This window comes from Babylonia areolata, chromosome 13 (genome assembly GCF_041734735.1).
Source record: "Babylonia areolata isolate BAREFJ2019XMU chromosome 13, ASM4173473v1, whole genome shotgun sequence".
NCBI lineage: Eukaryota > Metazoa > Mollusca > Gastropoda > Neogastropoda > Buccinidae > Babylonia > Babylonia areolata.
Window position 1 is genome coordinate 3097694 of NC_134888.1, and position 6000 is coordinate 3103693.

The 6000-nt window shown below is 43.0% G+C and overlaps 1 protein-coding gene across 1 annotated transcript in view; it reads left to right on the plus strand.

The window, feature by feature from the left end:
* The window catches only part of LOC143288784 (protein unc-93 homolog A-like), a 44543-nt gene extending 38543 nt beyond the window's left edge, over positions 1-6000 (plus strand). Inside the window, exon 7 of the mRNA XM_076597417.1 lies at positions 4464-6000. The gene's annotated coding sequence lies outside the window, so the exon portion shown is untranslated. The remainder of the gene's footprint in view (positions 1-4463) is intronic.

Genomic DNA, 6000 nt, shown 5'->3' on the forward strand with positions numbered 1-6000 from the left:
GGATCTGTCTCGGACCTGACAGTGTACATAATTGCCAGCACACTGATTCAGTATACCTAGAGAGAGAAATACACTGTACAAATGTTATTCATGATTAATATTTTTATTACTGTTGTGATTATTAGGGGAGGAGGATTGGGGTTGTCCCTAAAAGGGACACTGAGGGGTTGAAGGTGGCAGTTTTTGTGCGGAGTACAGTGTGCTGTACCTGGAACGGACAGGTGGGAACGGACATTGTCAGCTGTTTGACACAGCCGTGGCCCTGCCTCCTCTGTGTGACCCGGTTCACCTGGTCCTCCCGTGGCCCTGTGTGGTCAGCTGGGCTGTATGACTGTCATGTCCGACTGGGATATCAGAACAGCTGTGGAGGCAGCTGCTGTCCAGACTGTTTGGGGCAAGGATTTGATCATCATGGAGAAGGTCCTGCCTAGGTTACATTCCCACTCTGTAGGCCAAGAGGGCATTGGACAGTCGGCGTTGAGATGAAAGGCCATTTCGCCCCCCATGCCCACCCCTCCCCTACCTACTCTGCCCCACCCACCCCACATCACCCCCAAGGCTGCAGCACTAAGAGCCAATATAATCTTGCCACCTAGTTTGAGAGTCATTGTCCTTCACAATAGACTAAGCTGGTAAATGAATTCCCATTGCCATGGAGAAACCATTGATAATACAGCTGTCATTTCACTGTTGGCCCAACTGTAAGCTGACATCAGTCTCTTGATACAAGCCAAGCATTGAGCCTTCAGCTGGGCTGTAAGCAAGAGAGAGAAATCAAGGAACAGATAGAGGGTCCTCCTCAAGCGTACTGGTGCAAACAGCTGGGGGGACAGTGCCCTACCTTGGGCAAGGCATACACTGGGGAGATTGGGTGGCTTTGCATCGCGTCGTCTGTCCGAGACCTGTCCAGAAGCTGGTGTCCATGACTCCTCACCCCCTGCCACAATGCACATGTTGGATATCAATGGCTGAAACACCTCTCATTAGAGCCACTGCTGCTGCTGCTGCTGATGATGATCACTTGAATGATACACATCTGTAGCATTCTGATGGACGCACAAAGGGAGGGACGGAGGTGGTTTATCTCTTGTTGGGGGGGTATAGGGGTCTTTGTATTGAATCTACTCTCACATTTTGCCAGTGGCACTTTGGTAGTGCAGGATGCTGTAGCATTATCAGATCATGGCACCAGGATCAGGATGTGGTGTTAGTTTCACATAGCGGAACACCATTTACCTTGTCATGTTTGTACATAATATAAAAAGATCAAGAATATATGATGTTTCTTGTTGTTGTTTTTACCATTGTGAAGTTGTTTTGGCTTTTTTGGTTATTATAGATACGCTTCTTTTCCCAACCCTCCCCAGCCCTGCCATGTAGTGAGTGAGAATGAACAGCTGCTGGTTGTTACCTGCACACCTGTGTCATTGTCACTGTGCATCTGTCATGGACTGCTCCTGTGAACACCTGTACTTATTAATGATATTGATCTGATTTACATAGCGCCTCTCCGTGTAAAATGTGCTCAGTTGTGCTGTACAAAGGAAAAATTGATGCGTAAAACATGCACTTAAACACTAAAAGGACAACTTCCTTGCATAATATAACCCTGAGCAGACATCAGACAAAAAACATTGTACAACATGCCAATCAAAATGCATGTAAAAAAAAACCCAGCACAGTAGCTAAATGATGGATTCTCATGTCACAATACTTCACACTGATGTCACAATACTTAAAAAAAACATAGCTCAATATTTGAAACCAATCGCATACATCTCAATGCCTGTACAATACACAACCAAAATCACAGTACTTAAAAATCCGTCTCACTCTTCTTCCCTGTCCTCCACACAACATCTCAACAACAGATGCAGAAAACAGGACAAAGCATACACTCACACTCACACTCACACTTTTCAGCAGTTTAACTCATACCTGCCCTACCACCACTTACTACAGCATCTGTTGGGTATTGAGTAATCCTTCGATTAAGATAACAGTTGACGGCAGTTTCTTTGAGGTAAATCTTAAGGTTGAAGCCTTCCCAGTTGAAACTCCAGGTGATTTGCTTGATTAAACATGGTGATATACTTAATTTTGATAGGGAGTAGGGTGTTACTTTTCATTTGGGATTAATTTTTGGCAGTTTTACTTGCGATTTTGGATAATTTTCAAGTGAAAAATGTTTTCCTACAAGTTCTTCAGCTGATGGACAATTTTGCCAAAACATTTTACAATTTGCGTACAGATAAAATCACTACACACATTGCTCAAGGTTGGAAGTTATACTGCCTTCTTTTCTTTTTCTTTTTTTTCTTTTTCTTTTTTCCTAATGATGCATTCAGTATTTTAAACTGTGCTCAATTTTGTCCAACGATTTCCATTCTAAGTTGTGGGGTTTTCTAACAATGAAGAGAAGTGGTTCAGTGGGTTAGCTGGAGGGTGTCAGATCAGTTTACAAATGCTCACACATTCTGCGGAGTGAGTTCACAGACTGGTGTCGAATCTGCCTGGGTGGGTATCTCTCTACAAAAAAAACAACAAAAAAAACCCTTATGAAATCTGGCTTGGTGTTTGTGTCTGGTGCAGTGTTGATCCAGTGTCAGATTGCTGTCGTGGATTGGTGTATTGCATGTGCACAGTGTTGGATTGTTTCAGCTTTGTTCTGTGTGTCATTTGGTATTCGTGATTTGAAAACCAAGTATTGATTAAAAAAAAAAAAAAATTTAAAGCAAACCAGGCCATTTTTCAGCCAAGTGCAGTACAGTGTGAATTAAATAACTGACTGGGTGTGCACATAAATATATGTGGATGTGCCTACATCATTTTCTGCATAACTTGTTCATGATTAGACAGACTTTGAGTTTGAAGAGTGGACAAGTGTGTAAAGTGTGGGGACCAGTTTTGAGGTCAGTGATTGATAACCAACAAAACCTGATCAGTTCTTTTCAAACAAACCACTTTTAAGAAAGCTATAGAATATATGTAACGTGTATTGCCTGGTGCAAGGTGCCATGAATTATTTGAGTTGTTTCTGACATTTGAAATATTCGTATTCGTTCCTCTCAGCATGAAATGTGCAGGATTTTTTTTATAGATTTTTTATGAAACACAACAACAACAACAACAACAAAGAATTGAATGATGTAGTGATGTATTTTTAAAGGGGGGGGGGGGGTGTTTTAGGGAGAGGGGGGGTGGTGCAGAAGTGTGTCAGAGGACAGAGCATGACAGTGTTTTTTTTGTTTTTTTTTAACCAGTTGACTGGACTATGTAAAATCACTCTTTTAATTTGCAAATGGGAAATCAGAGCAACAATGAAACAATAACTTAGAAATGACAACAAAACGTAGTCAGTTATCAAGTCCATCAGCATATTCAGTATTGATAAGGTGAGAGGGCGCGAGATGACAATACCTTTCTCTTTTAAGTCATTTACTAGACACATGAAAATGTCTTTCTTTTTTAATTATTTTCTGACGTATTTTGTAATAAATTGTTAATGGTGGTTGTAAATTATGGCTTCATTAGTTATATGAACATGAAGGTAGCTTTGCCTGGCTTTTTATTTGGGGGGCTGGGAGGGGAGGTGGGGGGGGTGGTGGTGACACACTGTGCATGGGAGAAAGCCAAATACTGTTGAAACTACTGCTGCTTTTGATGAATTGCATTGTGTGGTCGTCCTTGAGCACCTCTCCTTCCCCCCTTACCTCCATCCTGTCCCCTTCTTTTGACAGGCACAGTAGCCAAGTGGTTAAAGCGTTGGACTTTCAATCTGAGGGTCCCGGGTTCGAATCACGGTGACGGCGCCTGGTGGGTAAAGGGTGGAGATTTTTACGATCTCCCAGGTCAACATGTGTGCAGACCTGCTTAGTGCCTGAAACCCCTTCGTGTGTATATGCAAGCAAAAGATCAAATACGCACGTTAAAGATCCTGTAATCCATGTCGGCGTTCGGTGGGTTATGGAAACAAGAACATACCCAGCATGCACACCCCTGAAAACGGAGTATGGCTGCCTACATGGTGGGGTAAAAACGGTCATACATGTAAAAGCCCATTCATGTACATACGAGTGAACGCAGAAGAAGTCCCCTTCTTTCCCGTTTCTTTCTAGTGTTAAGTTTCATTTTTGACAAAGTGTGTACATGACACTCTTTGAGTGTTTGATGTTATGTGTGCATGCTTGTGAATCAAGCAGTTGAAGGGACACACACAAAGATTGTAATCAGTGTCCCCTCACCCCCAACCCCACCTCTTTCATATCCATTCCCCCACAAACCCCCTCCTGCCACCTTCCCAGTTGTCTTGCCATTTCTGTTTTCCATTTAATGATATGCTCCTCCCTTGTTCCTCCTGCATAGCATTCTCGTTTATACTTCTTTTCTTTTTTTTTCAGACTAAGAAAAGTTACAGGAAATTATGTAGTATGTTTGTTGCATGTCTGTGTGTCTGTTTTCAGATGGACAGCAGTTTGACAAACATGGAACCGGTCATGATCAGAATGACAGATCATTTCAGGTACATCCTCTTATATGGATGTGAGACATGGACACTGACGGCAGAAACAGAAAGAAGAATCCGAACATTCGAAACCAAGTGCTTGAGGAGACGCATCTCCTACAAGGAGGACAAGACCAATGACTATGTGCGGAACCTGGTCAGCAACCTTGTTGGGCCCCAAGAACCATTGCTGGCGACTGTCAAACGATGGAAGATGGCATGGTTTGGTCACATCATACGACATAACACCCTCTCCAAAACCATCCTGCAAGGGACTGTAGAGGGAGGGCGCAGACGGGGGCGGCAGAAAAAAAGCTGGTCGGACAACGTCAAGGAATGGACCAAAATGACGATGCCAGATCTCCTCACGACAGCTGCCAACAGAACGGCGTGGCGAGCTATGACATCTTCCTCATGTCTCCCCAACGACCCCAGCGGTCGAGGGAATGAGTGAGTGAGTGATTGAGAAGAAATTTGGTGTCCATAAATTTAAATGCAGTGGTTACTTACCGTGCAGGTCATTGAGGAAACGTGGTATTTCAGGAACTCTTTGGTCTTTTATGATTTCAGTGTGCCCTCCCCAGCACCCATTCACTCCCCGGCACCCATCCCGACAGCCCCCATCCCTCCCCAACCACCACACTCTCCCCTACACCTACCCCCAATGTAAATACCTGAAACAAGTTGCTGGAGCTTGGGGCCCCAGGTATGAAACAGATCCACCATGTTCTTGTTGACAACAGTGAAGAAGAAATTGCTGTCCAAGTCGAAAATGTATCATTACATTTTGTTCTGGTTTGTCAACGACTTTGAAGTTTTCAGCGCACATGCAGCACATTTCTTGGAAATCAAAACTTCTAGAAAGTTCAAGGTCACTGGGAGGTCTCCAGTGAATCTAACGGGACATACCACACAAAGTAGGAAAATGTCCATATGGTTGACCTTGTTTGTTTTGTTTTTTTTTGCTTTGTATCTTTAATGATTGCAATTCTTGCCTTCAATCTTGCATTTAGAAAGAGAGAAACACATGCAAGCTGTAGTTAGTATATTGTATATCTTGAAAACAAGAAGAAAATCGCACACGTTGACTTTCCATGCTTTTCAGGTGTTGTGTTGTGCTCGTCTTTTTTTTTAATGAATAATTTTGTTCTTTTCCATAGCTTCTGCACAGCTGGTTTTTTGTTTTTGTTTTTCAGTTGCGAGGAATGAAAGGGAAGGTTCCGCTGACATCTTGTAAGAAGCTTGAAGCATCAGCTTGAAATGTAATCTTGTGCTTGCTAAGTGTTGGACAGTATGAGCGTGTATGTTTCACTCTTGACACAAAAAGGAAAAAAAAACAACACAAAAACAAAATAAAATTTTCATGTCTGCCAAAAATGACGTGTGTGCTGTGTGTGCATTTGTGAACGTGTCTGTGTTGCTGCAGTCGGAGGCACCAGCAGAATCGGTTGAATTTTTGACACAGTGTTGTTGACCGGTGATCAGGATTCGAGGCT